General features: G+C 36.5%; 1 protein-coding gene and 1 pseudogene across 2 annotated transcripts in view; both read right to left on the minus strand.

The window, feature by feature from the left end:
• Positions 1-7,840, minus strand: part of LOC102751170 (PRELI domain-containing protein 1, mitochondrial-like) — a 66,515-nt pseudogene extending 58,675 nt beyond the window's left edge.
• The window catches only part of NDUFAF2 (NADH:ubiquinone oxidoreductase complex assembly factor 2), a 145,282-nt gene that overhangs the window by 120,186 nt on the left and 5,005 nt on the right, over positions 1-20,091 (minus strand). The window lies entirely within an intron of this gene.

Consider the following 20,091-nt stretch of genomic DNA (forward strand, 5'->3'; position numbering starts at 1 on the left):
GTATTGAGGAGGGCACATTCTGCATGGAGCACTGGGTGTTATGCACAAATAATGAATCATGGAACACTTCATCTAGAACTAATGATGTAATGTATGGGGATTAACATAAGAATAAAAAAAAATAAATATAAAAAAAAAAGTGTGGTATGATCATGAAAATATCCATCATTTTTACTTTTAAGAGGGAGGGGGCAGCCTCTTTGGTGCCAAAAATGCCATTAGAATTAGATGCTGCTTGAAATTTACTCATATCAGACATCTGCTTCTTTCCTCATATCAGCCGAGAAGAACACTTAACAGCAGAAGAATTAGTCATCTGGCTGAAAGCTGTCAGCCCTTCTATTAGGTACTATGAGAATAGTATCAGGCAAAAGCTCTGCCCCAGAGTGTCCCTAGATATAATAATCTCACTTCCCTACATGAGAGGCTCTCTGGGGTTACAGGGAATAGCTAACTGACGGGTATATATAAGACACTCTTTTGCCATCTAATAAATCATAAGGTAGATGATGAGGGTCATGTAAGAGGAAAATCTGACTTATTTCACCAACCTCTTTTTAGTGGTATACTACTTAGCACACCTTCCTCTCTTCTTTTTCTTCATGTCTCAAAAGGTAAGTACCAATGGCATATAACACTGAGCTGAAAAAAAGTCCAGAATAGCTGGAAAGATCAAATTAAAGGAATGAAGGGAGCAAGGGAGAGATGGGAGAAGGAGGAGGGCAATGTGGAAAGTGGAAGGGCTGCTATCTAAACTAACCAAGCCTGCTTAACCCACAGATCAGTCACTTGGAGCAGTGATTTCCAAACTTTAATGTGCAGGTGAATCACCTGTGCATCTTGTGAAAATGGAGATTCTGACATAGTAGGTCCGGGATGGGGCCTGAGACCCTGCAAGGACATACAGAAGATTGTATCTGTCGAAGAGAAAGGCGATTGTCAGGATGACACCACCAGGACTCTCACCAAAACTGAAAGGTCTACCTTGAACATCCTCCTTCCTTTTCCCAAATGCCTCCTCAATTTTATGGCTCTTCATTCCTTCTGTACGTCACAAGTCTTCCACCTCATAGAGGTAAGCCTCACAAACAAGAGAGGAAGCTCTCCTCTGCCCTTAACTTTCTAAATCAACTCTCAATCTTTTTTTTTTTTTTAAAGATTTTATTTATTTATTAGAGAGAGAGAGCGAGAGAGGGAACACAAACAGGGGGAGTGGGAGAGGGAGAATCAGGCCCTCCGCAGAGCAGGCAGCCCGATGTGGGGCTCGATCCCAGGACCCCGGGACCATGACCTGAGCCGAAGGCAGATGCCTAACCGACTGAGCCACTCAGGCGCCCCTAAATCAACTCTCAATCTTAACTGCACTTTGATACTGTTATCCTTAATGGTTAAAGCATTCTAGACTAAAGTGACAATTCACAATAGCTTTACTCCTTCAAAGGGACACTTGTATTTTAAAAGATTGTCTTATCAGCCTACATTAATATCTACTGGGGTCCACAAAGACTGCCATGTGGAAAATATTTTTGAGATCCTCTATTTCTTACCCATCTGTGGTAACATGCCATTATTTCCACTCAACTTTGATCCGCCTACTAGCATTTTATTTTTTATTTAAAAAATTTTTTTCTTTTAAGATTTTATTTATTTATTTGAGAGAAAGAGAGCAGGAGCAGAGGGAGGGGCAGAGGGAGAGGGAGCAGCAGACCCCGCTGAGCACAGAGAACAATGCGGGCTCCATCCCAGAACCTTGCAATTATGACCTGAGCTGAAATCCAACGCTGAACCAACTGAGCCACCCAGGTGCCCCTAGTGTGTGGGGTTTTTTTTTGGGGGGGGGGTTAAAAATTTTATTATGATAAAATATGGATAACATAAAATATATCATTTTTTGCACTTCTTTTTTTTTAATGTTATATTAATCACCACACATTACATCATTAGTTTTTGATGTAGTGTTCCATGATTCATTGTTTGCATATAACACCCAGTACTCCATTCAATACATGCCGTCTTTAATACCCATCACCAGGCTAACCCATCCCCCACCCCCCCTCCCCTCTAGAACCCTCAGTTTGTTTCTCAGAGTCCATAGTCTCTCATGGTTCGTCTCCCCCTCCGATTTCCCCCCCTTCGTTTTTCCCTTGCTGCTATCTTATTTTTTTTTTAACATATAATATATTATTTGTTTCAGAGGTACAGGTCTGTGACTCAATATGTCATTTTAACCATTTTAAGTGTACAATTCAGAGGCATTAATTACATTCATACTGTTGTGCAACTCTCATCACTATCTGTTTCCAAATCTTTCCATCACACCAAAGAGAAACTCCATAACCATTAAGCAATAACTCCCCATTCCCCTTGTCTCCTAGCCCCTGGTAACTTCTGATCTGCTGTCTCTCAATTTGCCTATTCTAGATATTTCTCATAAAAGTAGAATCAGGGATGCTTGCATGGCTTGGTTGAGTGACCCCTCTTGATTTCAGCTCAGGTCATGATCTCAGGGTCCTGAGATAAAGCCCCTAATGTTTTAAATTCATAGAATCTACATTAAGAACATGCAGCCTTAAAGCCACCAATCCCACTTTTTCTGCCATGATAAGTGGCTTTGTACTTCATGGTATACTGAAAACATAAGGTGATACAGTGTACTCAAATACTTGAAATTTTAAATCATAAATCTCTGAATACAATACTGAAAAATCTCATCTTAATAATAAATTATCTAGCCAAAAGAGTAAATTAAGGAACTTATGAAGGTTTGTTAGGTCATGCTATGGGAAGGAAGCTAGAGAAGGGTATAACCTATTATGTGGAATACTACTAGAAGGAGAGAAAAATGGGATCTTTGCAGAGAGAAAGGAAGATCACAGAGATTAGGTTTGGGTCACAGGATCCTTCACCTTGGAGGGAGCACATGACTCAAACCTCTGCTACATTTTTATGGTTTACTCATTAAGAGCAAAAGCCTTTGTGAAGTCTCTGATTTCCAACATTCAGGTCTATTCATAGGACAAAAATATTTTTTCAGCATATTGAGAGAAAATAAAATTTTATAAGTCTATTCCACATATTCATTAAACAAAAGGAACATTTTTTTAAAGGTCACCAAGCTACTAAAAGTTCCAAAACAGCAACGATTTCTTATTGCTAAAACAATTTATTTGGAGGTTTCACATGTCTTATTTCATTATTCTCAGAAAACAGACTATCATATAAGAATAATTCTCCAAAATGATACATACTAGAAATTTTAAAAAATGATCATTTAATTTTTTTGTTCCTTCACTATCAGTTTCTTAAAGGACATGGTTAAATGTTAATGATTACAATTGCCCTTATTAAAATTAAAGCTTTAGACTTGTTAGTGTATTTATTCATTCATTCAAGTTTATAGTCACCCAAAATGTTCCTGAATATCTTTTTGACAAATTAAGCAGTAGCTACACATTTAATTCTGCTGGCTCCAAACCTGACCCAGACTCATTCCTGAGACTCTTAGAGTTAAAAAATTTGACTATTTTATATTCCCCAAAAAAGAAAAGATACAGATGGGTGCCATTTATTGACTGAAAGTCACACTAAATACTTGGTTGCCAATAATTTAGCAGGACACTTGGCAGGTGGCCAGAAAATAAACCTTTCTCCAAGATGCTAATACCTAATTTAGAGGCTGCTATTTTAGACATTTTCAAAATTTTGTTCTTGCACAAGCATGCAATTAAAAAATATAAGGAGGACGAAATCCAAGCACAATAAAGGTTAGAATGGAAAAGGAGATCCTGAAAAGATTTTATTTACTAATGGGTATAAAACAGTGCCCATTAAAATAATTCAAAAAAGGAAAAATAAAACCTTATTAGTTATAAATAATTGTGCTTAATACATTTATTTTCTAATTAAACTCTAATGTCATATCAAAAGATTATCAAGATTTATCATCAAGCTTATGAATCAAAAGTAAGTTAGCCAAATAGAGCTCAATTAAGTTTTTTAACACCAATGTGGACAGCCTTTTCATCATACAGAATTTGAACTAGACAAGTGGTTATATAGCTGACAAAAATCCGACACTGGCTTTGACCCATTTTCCTTTCTCACAGTTTAACCAATTGTTTTTACAGTATTTCCAATGTTTCAGTTATTTTCCTCATTTGGCTCTCCTGCCTAAATGAAAACATTTTAGTGAAGTCATACATGGTTATAGAAATACTGCACAACAGGGCCATACACAGTTTTTGATGAGTTTCAAAAGAGACTGATTGGAAACTATACTGCAATCACAAATCCTTTGTGCTGATGAACATGTGTGCCACACAGTACTGGGCTGCTACGGTTGGTATGTGTCAAAGCTTCCATCATAAAACTTTGCTGCTTTCACGGTTTCATGAACTAGCTATAAAGCTTGATTTGGTTCTGATAAATAGAAGATTATTTTCAAAAGAAAGACAGATAAAAAGCTATAAATTTGCAGACATGTGGAGTGTGTGCACATGTGTATATACAATATAAATTTATATATATTTATATTTCACATATAAATATGTATTATAAATATATATATTCATATATACATGATGGCACTAAAGAAAGTTTAATTGGTATAGAGAGTAAAGTATTTATTGTGTGGTGCATACTAACAAAAAGTTAGCATACCACAAAATCAGTTCAAAGATCGTTTTTGTTAAACTACATTGGAAAAATACAGCCTGAGGTCTTAGGAGCTGTGGGCCAGTAACAATCTATTTCAGACGCCAGTTGCTTCATCCATAAATGAATAAAAGTAGCCATTCAAAAGGCCCTCTGTTTACAATTCATATCTGGAAGGAAATAACTGTGTCTTAAAGTTAGACACACATACACACACGAACAAGGTTAAAAATTTAAATGACTTAATGATTTCTGCATCTTTCTTATTCAAGCTGCTCATGTGGTTTTTGACAATATAATAAAATCAGAATAAAAACATTTTAACTCCAATTTTCTACCAGAGTAACTTTCAGTGTTTAACAAAGAAATGAAAGAAAATCCAGGAATTATTTAACTTAAAAATACTTTTAAAATAAATTATGCTAGATTATTTTTACTTTATTTTATTATTTTTTTAAGATTTTATTTATTTATTTGACAGAGACACAGAGAGAGAGAGGGAACACAAGCAGGGGGAGAGGGAGAGGGAGAAGCAGGCTTCCCGCTGAGCAGGGAGCCCAATGCGGGGCTCGATCCCAGCACCCTGGGATCATGACCTGAGCCGAAGGCAGACGCTTAATGACTGAGCCACCCAGGCGCCCCTACTTTATTTATTTTAATGCTAGATTTTTTTTAAAGTTGCTCTTTGGAAAACTACAAATGCAAAGTCAATGTGGAAAACTTAGAGATCAAGCAAGTGAATCTACGATTCAGTGGGAGAAAAACACCTATGTGAGAGTCATGAAGGAAAAATATAAGGTGTCTCCAATCGAAATGGGTTTAGAGATGAGTATGCTATCTTACCAGCAACCGCTCTTTTGTACAGGTTGTTGAGTGGTCAAAATAAGTCGTGAGGGCAAGGGTACTTTGGGAAATACAGAAAATATATGTGAGATAAATGCCTACTGAAATATCATTTGAATGGCATTATTCCATAATTCATGTAATTAACTAACTACAATAACCTGAGAAAGTCTGCTTAATAAAAGCACATCTGCATCTGTGTAAGTTTTAGTATAGATTTGAATTGTTTTGCATGTATTTCAGCTTTGGTAAAACTTGGTTATTTTTTAAAAGTTAAAAAAAAAGTGTACATAAAATTTAAATACCCCATTTCTACACTGAATATCTTCTCAATGGCTCATAATTTTACTTTTGACCTTCAGTGACAGTATATGCTAAACTCCAATATGTCAGGAAAAGTATTTTCAATTTTAAAAATGCCTGTATTTGATTAAATTATACTATTTTATATATTGTGATCTTGATCATTAACTAAACTACTTGAAATACTTTATTCAGTCAGTAATTTGCAAAAATGGTATTTCTAAAAAATAAAGTCTATTAATTTTAAAAACACACATATAGCTAGCACATAGATAATGTTCAATAACTATTAAAATGAAGGATGAAAGGGGCAGAAAGAGGTCCTAGTTTTGATGCACTGTCCCTTTTTCCTCCTCTTAAACCATCTGCCTCCCTCAATACAGCACACAGGCTTAGAACAATATATCTGATTCCTAAAAAAACAGAAACGAAAAGAAAAAAAAGAGGCATTGCTGGGAACAGTCACTAAATGTAGGTTCATTTCAGATGCCAAAAGGGAGGCCTCAGAAATAACATCTTAAAAAAAGAAAATCAAATTTTAGAGGTAAAATGACAAGGAAATCTTTTAGATTTAAAGTGAAACCATCTCGAGGGCTTTTATATTCTCAAAGGGACTACGTTTCTCTTTATTCTGCTGCTGCTTAAGAGAGAGAAGCAGCAAAAGCAGTGCAAGAAAGGAAATGAGATAAGGTAAGCCGAAGTCTACCCCTGTGGAGTCTACTTCCTTCAATTTAACTGACACTAGATACATGAAGAATCCAGTATATGTTAGGTACCAATGTAAGTGCTGAGGCTAACCCCCACCTCCCTTCATTCAGAGTAAAAAGCTAATCTGCGTTGCTACTCCATCTGACCGGTGTGCTCCTGCTGCAGAAAGCCAGTTGGCTACCTTCCTTACCCCCTCCAATCAAGTCTTTGTTCAATATGTTACCTTCTCACGGGACGCCTGGGTGGCTCAGTTGGTTAAGCGTCTGCCTTTGGCTTGGGTCATGATCTTGGGGTCCTGGGATCGTGCACCATGAAGGGCTCTCTGCTCAATTAAGGGCACAGATTTTTTAGTATTCTATTTATTGATACATCTCTAATGCCTAGAACTGTGCCTGCCACATAGTAGATATTCAATAACTGTCAGTCTAATGGATAAACTCACTTTCCCGAACACCTGACACAATCTGGACACTGTCCAGAAGAACACAGTCAGGAAAATGCTACAGAAGTGATCACCTATAACACAGTGAGGGGCACAAAGTTAAATACTTAGAGAACAGTGAATTCTAGATTAGAGTTACAATAAGTACATTGACCATATTTTCAAAAATCTTGCCAGTGAGTGGAAAGCAAATTGCAAGTATTTAAGTCCCAGATTTCCTCACTGATTATATATTTATTAATAGAGTAACTGCAGTTTCTAGTATATGTAGGAAAGCAATAGTTTCAACATAAATAAAAATACACATGAAATAAGCTTATAATATTGGTTCACTTTTAAATATCTACTCAATATTTTAATTTGTACTCACTCTCCAAGGCAACCTCTTTACTTACATATCAATTTCTCTAATTTTCCAATGTTTACAAATACAGCATTAGTTGAATGCAAAGTGAAATTGCAAATCTTGAAACAGCTTCATGAAGTCTATGAAAGTAATGTAAAATCACAAAAAAATAATTTCTAATTGAGGTATCTGAGATAGACTAATAAAGACTAAAACATGAAAGGTGATTCAAAAGATAATGAATATTAATCAAAGATTAATAAAAATCCTTAGATAATTTGATTAAGACCCCAAATTTTGCAAAAAGAATACTTAATCCTGCTGCGAGAGACAAACGTGAAATGAAGGATAGTGCTATTAGAATTCTGTCAGAAAAACCTTGTTAAAAAATCAGTACTTGATGAATTATCAATTCCATTAATTAGCTTACAGTTGAAATTATATAGTAAGTTTTGCTGAAGATTTCAGTTTCATTTTTCAACATAAAGGGCTAACCAGATTTTTCCCTGTCTCATACCCACACACACCACTACCACCATCACCATCGCAATAGCTCTTTTTCTACAACACTTCATTGTTAAACAGGTCACTTCAAGTGGTCTCTTTTGAGTGCCTTCTGTCCTCCTTAATGGTGAAAAGAAAATAAAGAGAAAGATGGAAAACACATGGAGAGAAGGAGAAAAAATATTTTTCAGAGCAAAGCCCTAGAGGGAAGACTGGATCAATGTCTGTTTAATAAGTTATGCTTTTAGGAACTCACTGATAATAATACAGTAATAGTAGGAGACTTTAACACCCGACTTACATCAATGAACAGATCATCTAAGCAAAAAAAAAAAAAAAAAAAAAATCAACAAGGAAACAATGGCTTTGAATGACACACTAGACCAAATGGACTTAACAGATATATTCAGAACATTTCATCCTTGGGGCGCCTGGGTGGCTCAGTCGTTAAGTGTCTGCCTTCGGCTCAGGTCATGATCCCAGAGTCCTGGGCTCGAGTCCCGCAGGCTCCCTGCTCAGTGGGAAGCCTGCTTCTCCCTCTTCCACTCCCCCTGCTTGTGTTCCCTCTCTCACTGTGTCTCTCTCTGTCAAATAAACAAATAAAATCTTAAAAAAAAAAAAGAAAAGAACATTTCATCCTAAAGCAGCACAATCCATTCTTTTTTTTTTTTTTAGATTTTATTTTATTTATTTGACAGAGAGAGACACAGTGAGGAACACAAGCAGGGGGAGTGGGAGAGAGAGAAGCAGGCTTCCCGCCGAGCAGGGAGCCCGATGCGGGACTCGATCCCAGGACCCTGGGATCATGACCTGAGCCGAAGGCAGACGCTTAACGACTGAGCCACCCAGGCGCCCCAATCCATTCTTTTTAAGTGCATTCTCCAGAACAGATCACATACTAGGGACATTCTCCAGAACAGATCACATACTAGGTCACAAATCAGGACTCAACAAGTACAAAAAGACTGAGATCACAGCATGCATATTTTCTGACCACAAAGCTATGAAAATTGTAGTCAACAACAAGAAAAAATTTGGAAAGATCACAAATACATGGAGGTTAAAGAACATGCTACTACAGAATGAATGGGTCAACGAGAAAATTAAAGAAGAAATAAAAAAAATACATGGAAACAAATGAAAATGAAAACATGATGGTCCAAAACCTTTGGGATGCAGCAAAAGCAGTCCTAAGAGGGAAGTATATAGCAATATAGGCCTACCTCAAGAAGCAAAAAATATTTCAAATAAACAACCTAACTTTACACCTAAAGGGGCTAGAAAAATTAGAACAAACAAAGCCTAAAGCCAGCAAAAGAAGGGAAGTAATAAAGATCAGAGCAGAAATAAATGATACAGAAACTAAAAAAATAGTAGAACAGATCAATGAAACCAGGAGCTGGTTCTTGGAAAAAATTAATACAATTGATAAATCCCTAGCCAGACTAATCAAAAAGAGAAAGGATCCATATAAACAAAATCACAAATGAGAGGGGAAAAATAACAACCAACACCACAGAAATACAAACAACTATAAAAGAATACTATGAAAAATTATATACTAACAAACTGGACAATCTGGAAGAAAATGGATAAATTCCTAGAAACATATAAACTACCAAAACTGAAACAGGAATAGAAAACTTGAACACCGATAACCAGCAAAGGAACTGAATCAATAATCAAAAATCTCCCAACAAACCAAAGTCCAGGGCCAGCTGACTTCACAGGGGAATTCTACCAAACATTTAAAGAAGAGTTAATACCTAGTCGTCTCAAACTATTCCAAAAAATATAAATGGAAGGAAACCATCTAAACTCATTCTATGAGCCAAGCATTACCCTGATTCCAAAACCAAAGAATTCACTAAAAAAGAGAACTACAAGCCAATATCCCAGGTGAACATGGATGCAGAAATTCTCAACAAAATACTAGCAAATCAAATCCAACAGTATATTAAAAGAATCATTCACCACGATCAAGTGGGATTTATTCCTGGGTTGCAAAGGTGGTTCAATATTTGCAAATCAATCAACGTGATATACCACATTAATAAAAGAAGGATAAGAACCATATGATCCTCTCAATAGATAAAGAAAAAGCATTTGACAAAGTATAACATCAATTCATGATAAAAACCCTCAACAAAGTAGGGATAGAGGGAATATACCTCAACATCATAAAGGCCATATATGAAAAACCCACAGCTAATATCATCTGCAATGAGGAAAAACTAAGGGCTTTTCCTCCATGGTCAGGAACAAGACAGGGATGTCCACCACTATTAGTTAACATTGTACTGGAAGTCCTATCCTCAGTAATCAGAAAACATAAAGAAATAAAATGCATCCAAATCAGCAAGGAAGAAGTCAAACTTTCACTCTTCACAAACAACATGATACTCTATGTAGAAAACTCTAAAGACTCCACCAAAAAATTGTTAGAACTAATACACGAATTCAGTAAGGTTGCAGGATACAAAATCAACATACATAAATGTGTAGCATTTCTATAAACCAATAATGAAGCAGCAGAACGAGAGATCAGGAATTAATTCCATTTACAACTGCACCAAAACCAGTGTGATACCTAGAAATAAGCCTAACCAAAGAGGTAAAATATCTGTACCTGAAAAACATAAAACACTTATGAAAGAAACTGAAGATGACACAAAGAAATGGAAAAACATTCCATGCTCATGGATTAGAAGAACAAATATTGTTAGAATGTCTATACTACCCAAAGCAATTTATACATTTAATGCAATCCCTATCAAAATAACACCAGCATTTTTCAGAGCTAGAACAAACAAATCCTAAAATTTGTATGGAACCACAAAAGACCCTGACTAGCCAAAGCAATCTTGAAAAAGAAAAGCAAAGCTGGAGGCATCATGATTCCTGACTTCAAGTTATATTACAAAGTGGTAGTGATCAAGACAGTATGGTACTGGCAGAAAAACAGACATATAGATCAATGGAACAGATTAGAAAACCCAGAAATGAACCCACAATTCTATGGTCAACTAATCTTTGACAAAGCAGGAAAGAATATCCAATGGAGAAAAGACAGTCTCTTTAACAAATGGTGTTGGAAAAACTGGACAGCAACATGCAAAAGAATGAAACTGGACTACTCCCGTATACCATACACAAAAATAAACTCAAAATGGATGAAAGACCTAAATGTGAGAGAGGAAGCCACCAAAATCCTAGAGAACACAGACAGCAACCTCTTTGACATTGGCTGTAGCAACTTCTTACTAGACATGTCTCCAGAAGCAAAGGAAACAAAAGCAAAAATGAACTATTGGAACTGCATCAAGATAAGAAGCTTCTGCATAGCAAAGGAAACAACAAAACTAAAAGGCAACCTTCGGAATGGGAGAAAATATTTGCAAATGACATATCTGATAAAGGGTTTATATCCAAAAATCTATAAAGCACTTAGCAAACTCAACACCTAAAAACCCAAATAAGGGGCGCCTGGGTGTCTCAGTCGTTAAGCGTCTGCCTTTGGCTCAGGTCAGGATCCCAGGGTCCTGGGATCGAGCCCCACATCGGGCTCCCTGCTCCGCGGGAAGCCTGCTTCTCCCTCTCCCACTTCCCCTGCTTGTGTTCCCTCTCTCGCTGTGTCTCTCTGTCAAATAAATAAAATCTTTAAAAAAATAAAAATAAAAATAAATAAAAAAATAAAAACCCAAATAATCCAGTTAAAAAATGGGTAGAAGAGATGAAGAGACATTTTTCCAAAGAAGACATCCAGACGGCTAACAGACACATGAAATGTTGCTCAACATCACTCCCCATTGGGGAAATACAAATCAAAAGTACAATGAGATACTACCTCACATCTGTCAGAATGGCTAAAATTAACAACATAGGAAACAACAGATGTTAGTGAGGATGCAGAGAAAGGGGAACCCTCTTACACTGTTGGTGGGACTGCAAACTGGTGCAGCCACTCTGGAAAACAGTATAGAGGTTCATCAAGAAGTTAAAAATAGAACTACCTTACGATCCAGCAATTGCACTACTATGTATTTAGCCAAAGGATACAAAAAAACTAATTTGAAGGGATACATGCACCCTGATGTCTATAGCAGCATTATCAACAATAGCCAAATTATGGAAAGAGCCCAAATGTCCATCTACTGATGAATGGATAAAGAAGATGTGGTATGTACACACACACACACACACACACACACACACACTGGAATATTTCTCAACCATAAAAAAGAATGAAAGCTTGCCATTTGCCATTTGCTACGATATGCATGGAGCTAGAGAGCATTATGCTAAGTGAAGTAAGTCCATCAGAGAAAGATAAATACCATATGATCTCACTCATATGTGGAATTTAAGAAACAAAACAGATAAACGTAGAGGAAGGGAAGGAAAAATAAGATAAAAACAGAGGGGGAGACAAACCATAAGAGACTCCTAACTACAGAGAACGAACTGAGGGTTGCTGGAGGGGAGGTGAGTGAGGGGATGGGCTAAATGGGTGATGGGTGTTATGGAGGGCATTTGTTATGACGAGCACTGTGTTTTATCTGTAAGTGATCAATCACTAAATTCTACTCCTGAAACCAGTATTACGTTATCTGTTAACTAACTAGAATTTAAACAAAAGCTTGAAAAAAAGAGTTATGCGGGGCACCTGGGTGGCTCAGTCGTTAAGCGTCTGCCCTCGGCTCAGGTCATGATCCCAGGGTCCTGGGATCGAGCCCCACATCGGGCTCCCTGCTCGGCGGGAAGCCTGCTTCTCCCTCTCCCACTCCCCCTGCTTGTGTTCCCTCTCTCACTGTGTCTCTCTCTGTCAAATAAATAAATAAAATCTTTAAAAAAAGAGTTATGTTTTTATGCTTTTAATAAACAAAGTGCAAAGAATAAGTAACTTTAAATGATATACTCAGCTGGGGGCGGGGGAGAAAGTTTAATTAGATCTCTGCAAAGGGTGCAATTTGTCATTTGGACCACAAGATGGAGGCACCAGTCACAGCAAAGGCAATAAAGGTGAAAGAAATAGCTGCTTCTGTGTTAAAATGACAAAACTAATTTTAAAAAAATTATATATATTTCTAAGTCATTTTTTAAATGGAAATTTATTCTAACAATGATATAATGAAGTCTGTACTATGATTCTGAAGAGAATTCTCTGTCCAATCCCGTTGTCAACTCTCAAAAAGCAAGCATGTTAACTCAATTTTGTAATTCTTGCAGAGAAACACTTAGAAAGTTTTAAAATAGCAGCTGAAATGAATTGCTGAACAAAGTAGTACTCTGAAAAGGGACAGGCTTAAGTAAGAAAAGTTAACAGTTCCATCTGATTTAAACTGACAGAGAAATTGGCTTTTGCACAAATATGTTAATACAAATGGAGTTCTCATCACTAACCTTGACAAATCAACAAAAGACATGTTATTTTCCTTATTTGTTATAATTCTTCCACAAGTACAGTGAATCATGACAAGTGCTAGGAATAGTGCCTAATCCACAGTATTTAATAGTAATCATCATTATTGCCATTACTATTCTTAATGTAAAGCAACTATAAAATCTTCAAAGCAAAAGAGGACAAATGATTCTTTTCTATTACATATTTTCAGCCTCACTTAGAAACAGATATAATATAGTCTAGTCACTCTTTCATTGTTAGTTTCTGTTTTGGTTAAAAAAAAAAAAATCCTGTTTTTCCCTGGCAGGGAAAGACAGAATTCAAGATTAAGGATGCTTATGTTCATTTTAAAGCCAGTAGAAAGGACTGACACGTAGAACTGTGACGTTTCATCCTGTTCTTCTTGCAGATGAAAGTATGGCACAGACGTGGCTCTACTGGAGGCAGGAATGCAATCAAGGACTACAGGGAAAACTTTGGTATTCTCTATTCACCAAAATACCAGTCAGTGCTCAAGTCATGGAATGCAGACACATGCAAAGGTAGGGAATTCGGTCAGCAACTGAAATCATCTCAGAAGAAAACACAGTTAAGGAGTGAAATATTAAAATGAAGATGAGAGGGCGCCTGGGTGGCTCAGATGGTTAAGGATCTGCCTTCAGCTTCGGTCATGATCTCAGGGGCCTGGGATCGAGTCCCACATTGGGCTCCTTGCTCAGCAGGGAGCCTGCCTTTCCCTCTGCCTGCAGCTCCCCCTGCTTGTACACTCTCTCTCTCTCTCTCTCTCTCTCTCTCGGGCAAATAAATAAATAAATAAATAAAATCTTAAAAAAAATAATAAAATGAAGATCAGAAAATTAAAAATCCAACCTTCAGACCACCCTGAGACAACCTATATAAAAAGTTTATAATTATTATTTTATATTCGACAAGGTATTTTAAAGTAAGTTCAACTTCTTCTAGATATCCCTTAAGAAAAAGCTTATTTTAGCTAATACCATAAAACATTTTAGGGTATTCTATCAATTTGATGATGTCCATGGTAATGATTACATTGTGATCTCTGACAAACTCAAGATAGAATATCGCTTCCTATTCTAAAAACTATATGTATTATTTTTTAAATTTTTGGTCAATTCTTCAAAATATAATTGCCATTTATATCGTTGTTCATTACTGACTAGGAAAAATTCACAGTGTCATTTTAAAATCCTTAAGAGTTAGCAGTTTATAAAGCAGTAGTGCAGGGTTTATTTAGAGGAAAAAAATATAAATCCAATTATTTTATTTTATTTATTTTTTAAGATTTATTTATTTATTTATGGGGGAGAAGCAGGAGAGGGAGAAACAGACTCCCCACTGAGCACAGAGCCATACACAGGGCTCTATCCCAGGACCCGGAGATCATGACTTGAGCTGAAACCAAGAGTCAGACACTTAACCCATTGAGCCAGCCAAGTGCCCCTAAATCCAATTATTTTAGAGAAAAGATGCTTCATTCAAATCAGCTCAAAGAAAAATGTTTAATAAACTGGCACCCTACAAATATTTTAAACAATGCTGCCACCTGCTGGAAAAATCTGAAATGTTTTTGTTATTTCCCAAATATTAGACCATCTACATTAAAGAGTTGTACCATGATCTTCCAATTACCTTCAAAATCAAGACACACCTTATTTAATAATTCTGACCATGTGATTTGTCTGGTTCTTAATAACAACATCTTAACCAAGTACTAATTCATTATAGTTTTTAGTATATTTAAATACTAAATACAAACAGGTTGAGGCAACATCATCAAAAACAAAGCAACTCTGTAATTGTATGTAACAGTAGATGATGCAGGTTTTGGATTATCAGATGATGATATATTCACTCTTACGGGAAAAAAATAAGACTGGGTATCTTAACAGATGTTTGAGGCTAGCAATAAAACTAAGTTTGGAAGATCACTGACTAAGCTAAGTACAACTGGAACCACATTAGAAAAGTTATGGAAAAGATATGCTTATCTCTAATGAGAGCATTTTAGACCGTGAAGAATAATTTGGCCATTCATCATAAATAAAAAGCATATATCCTTTAATCACCTGTTTTAAGATTTTATAAAACAACTTCATCATTTCCTGTGGTTTTTAAAATTTTGCTTTGTTTTTGTTTTTATAATTCTGGATCCATAAATATCTCAATTCATCGAACAGCTATTTTGTGAGTACCTACTCTGTACCCAAACATGTATACATGAAGCTTATTTAAGTATTCAGAAATGAAACAATCACCTCATGTTGAAAAAGAGGATAATAATCCCTAGTTATATGGGTGTTGTAAAGACATGAAATAGAGTTGGCACTTGAATGGTAGTTATCATTAATGTGACCATTACTAAAATGACTGGAGGCTATGCTAAATTGAGAACAAAATGGAGGAAAAAACTTCAGTTTAAAACAGCCATTGATTGGGGCACCTGGCTGGCTTAGTCGGTGCAGTGTGCCACTCTTGATCTTGGGGTTGTAGGTTTGAGTCCCACGTTGGGTGTAGAGATTATTTAAAAAAAAATCTTGAAAAAATAATAATAAAATAGCCATTGATTGTTTACCTCATTTATCTTTCAAAATATAAGTGGGGGATGAAGCTACATCAAAAGGGCAGAAACTGAGGCAAACAGACCTGAAATACATAAAACAGGTATGTTTTATATACAGCAGTGCTGAATAAATATTTGTTACATGAGAAATTAATGAATGGTACAGGATGAGCTGGAAGGCAAATTTAGGAAAGCTTACTAGCTTATGAGCTAGCAGACATACAAGCCACACTGGAAGAATCTCTGTAAGTCTTCCCCCCAAAAAAATTCTGAGAGAACCCCAAGCTTAGAGCAACAGGCCTGAGAGCACAGAGCAAAAAAATGGTTAAAAAAAAAAAAAGTAGGACACAGGACGAGAGCATGGGGACCCAGCTAGATGGGATGGTAGGCGCAGGGGACCTTCCTAAAGGAAAGGATCAGCAACATTCACAAAGGAAACGAACCATATTCACTGAGAAACAACTGGCAGATTTGGAATTCTTGTTGAGCAAGAACCCATACCCTGCTCCCAGCCTTCAGAAAGAAATGGCCTCGAAACTGGAGATACATCCCACCGTCCTGCAGGTTTGGTTCAAGAACCACAGAGCAAAAGTCAGGAAAGCCAAACAACAGCAATTAGCTGGAGTGGAAATCAAGACCAGCTCTTCCAAGAGACACACGGATGCCGCTCCAGGAGCCCCGGATGGTGCCTACCCTGCTTCCCTGGTTTATACAGATCACCCCATTCCTTCCTTCCAACTCAGCATATGCTCCAATTTTAAGGCTGTCCCAGACCATTCTTTTGGCCACAAAATAGTCCATTTCGGCTGCTGCCGAGATCCTAATATCTACTCCCATTACAGAATCCCAAATTCTTTCCACAAGCTTCACTGCTAATTCTTTGGGTTCTTCATCTCCACAAAGAACTTAGTGAGCAAAGCCAGACACAAAAGGTCACCTACTGTAACGATTCACAATAATTCCAGACGAGAGACAGAGTCCAGATCTACGCAACATGCAGGCATTTCAAAAACAGGCTCCGTGAAAAGAAAAAAAGACCCACAAGTGCCCGTGGGGTGGAACTGAGTGGCAAGAGTCGCTCAACAAACTATTGCGATGGGGATGTTTCATGTTGTAAATTCGGATGGCAGGAACCTGCATGTATAAATTCATCCAAAGACACATAACTGTAATATTGTATACATACACCACAAAAAAAAAATCACGTGACAGGACGGAAGCATCAGCTAATGCCACGGCAGTAACCATTTTGCAATATATAAATGTATCAAATCAACACATCATACACCTTACACTTGTATCTCAGTAAAGCTGGAGACAATTTTTAAATTATATCTCAATAAATATATACAATGAGACTAAAAAAAAAAAAGTAAGCAGCAGGTCTGAGATCAAAGTCAAAGGTCAAAAAGAAAATCTTACCTGATATTGGCCTTCTTAAGATTTCTACTTGCAGAGGCTAAAAGTGAAGCATCCTGAGTAATGACTATAGTTCTCCCAGAAAAATTTGACCAGAGCCCTATGAGAAGCCACAGGCATACAGCATTAATATAGGTATCCCTTGGTACAATCACTTTCAAGTAAAATAAGGGATATGTTGCAGAAGTCATCAAAGGAGGGTAGTCAGGAATAAGAAAATATAACCAACAGAAAGCATAAAAAATAAGATGACTACAGTAAGACTAAATAATCACTTACTACAACAAATATAAATGGATTCATGCCATCATTAAAAAAAAAAAGTTACTTTTTTTCAACACCCACTCCCAAAAAAGCAGGGGTCTGTGTGTGAAAGTGGGGGGCAGGGAGGGGAATCAACATAAAAAGAGAACTTACAAATTTTTTTTTTTTTAAAGATTTTATTTATTTATTTGAGACAGAGAGAATGAGAGAGAGAGAGCACATGAGAGGGGGGAGGGTCAGAGGGAGAAGCAGGCTCCCCGCCGAGCAGGGAGCCCGATGCGGGACTCGATCCAGGGACTCCAGGATCATGACCTGAGCCGAAGGCAGTCGCCCAACCAACTGAGCCACCCAGGCGCCCCGAGAACTTACAAATTTTAAGAGACTTAAAAACATACTAGCAATTATAAAGATTGTTTGGAGCTAAATTTATATAAATTGCAAAAATAAGTCAACCAATCAATCAACAAGACCAGGGACAATCAAGGAAATGTGACAAAAAGGATATTTGATGATATTAAGGAATTGTTGATTTCTATATGAGATGATGATTACTGTCATATTTAAAAAGTGGAGCCTTGTGTTTCAGAGACATAATCTAAGATGTTTACAAGTAAACTGACATCATATTTAGTATTTGCTTCAAAATAAAAGGAAAGATGAGTAGAGCCAGGGAGAAAATAAAATTTAGCCATGAGTTGATATCTGGGAAAGTGAATGATGGGTACATGGAGGTTTGTTTTATCATTTTCTCTACTTTTTTCTTTTTAAGATTTTAATTACTTATTTGAGAGAGAGAACATGTGAGTGAAAGAGCACAAGCAGGGGGAGCAGCAGGCCGAGAGAAAGGGAGAAGCAGGCTCCTACTGAGTAAGGAGCCTGATGCAGGGCTCAATCCCAGGGTCCTGGGATCATGACCTGAGCCAAATGCAGACACTTAACCGACTGAGCCACTCAGGTGCCCCCTACCTTTATTTTTAAAGATTTTATTTATTTATTCATTTATTTGAGAGAGAGGAGAGCCTGAATATGCACAGGGGGAGGGGCAGAAAGGGAAGGAGAGGGAGAAAAACCTAAGAGGACTCCCCATGGAGCCCAGAGCCTGACAAAGGGCTAGACCTCATGACCCTGAGATCACAGACCTAAGCCAAAACCAAACCAAGAATTCCACCCCTAGTTAACTGACCCACTCAGGTGCCCCTCATTTTCCCTACTTTTTATGTCTGGAAATATTTCTTAATTCAATAGTTAAAAATAAATAAAAGGTTAAATAAATAAAATAGAAGTGATTCTCTGGTTAGAACAAAAGGTTAAATCAAATTACTATAACATTCTTTTTAAAAAAAGGAACCACATAGAACTGATACAAAATACCCTTCAATTTTAAATAAAATTCAATTTTAGATCCACAAACATCAATTTAAAATTATTACTTTTAAAGTTTGGTCTATACCTCTTCTGAACTGGCTTCTCAAAAGTGTTTGAGAACTCTGTATTTAAAAGACTTTTTTTTTTAACCAAAAGCTTAAAATGTAAAATTCAGGAAATGTTATTATAAATAATGTGTTTGACACACTGATAATCCAAATACATGTGAGTCTAAATATACCCATATAAATTAGAAAGTATACAAGATATTATCTGGCAGTAAATGCTTTCATGAAAACTTTAGTACAAATTTTTCTTTGCTCACAATTCTCATAAATGTACAAATAATGCTTCATTAAAAAACAGAACAAAATGAAAAAAATCCCTTAGAATGTAAGACTTTCTATTAAAATGTTGAAGTTGAATAGATTTATTTCATAATTATTAAAATATGACAATTTGAAAATCACTGCTAGTAGCCTAGTGTAAACAATTCACTATGCAAAAAGCCCTAATGAGGGTTTATACAGTTTTTAAAAATGTATTCCAAAAATAAATCTATCTACCATCCCGGATTCTGAAAGAAGGCATCACTGTTATCTACTGTCCGTTGCTATCCCTGCCTTGCCCCCAACCAATTCTGTTTTGGGAACATTAACCGAAGCTCAGTATCACAAAAAGTAACAGTCTAAATATAACTCCTAAATAGCTTTGTTCAATTAAGTTTTATTTTTTTCTGAGTGCTGAAAATTAAAATAACTACAATTAAATAACTATTATCTGATTCAGGTCCCTGGTAAAAATCATGTAAGCTTTCAGTTCTAATAGCATAAATATCTATGCTTCTTATAAAATTATTGATCTAAAGATTAGATTATAGACAAACATCACTTTCAGTATGGACTCAAAGGTCATGAATGTCAGCCAAGTAGTGTGGATATATTCCTCCTTGAATGGGAAGCCCCTGAAATGACAGTGTTCCCGCCTCTTAACATCATCTTACGATTACTCTCTCCCTACTTGAATTCAAATATCCCTACATTTTTAGGTATCACCTATATAAAGGTGGCTTCCAAATCCGCATTTTAATCACTAACATCTTCGGAACTGCAGATCTGAGTATATAATTGCCTGATTATACAGTTGTCCTATTATAACAAATTCCACCTACTCTTTTACCAACCCACCCTAAAGCCTACTTCTCTATTTGCATTTGTCCCTCTTAAGCCTTTATTTGCATGAATCTGTACATCATA

This window comes from Leptonychotes weddellii, chromosome 7 (assembly GCF_054177405.1).
Source record: "Leptonychotes weddellii isolate Sample4059 chromosome 7, ASM5417740v2, whole genome shotgun sequence".
Lineage (NCBI taxonomy): Eukaryota > Metazoa > Chordata > Mammalia > Carnivora > Phocidae > Leptonychotes > Leptonychotes weddellii.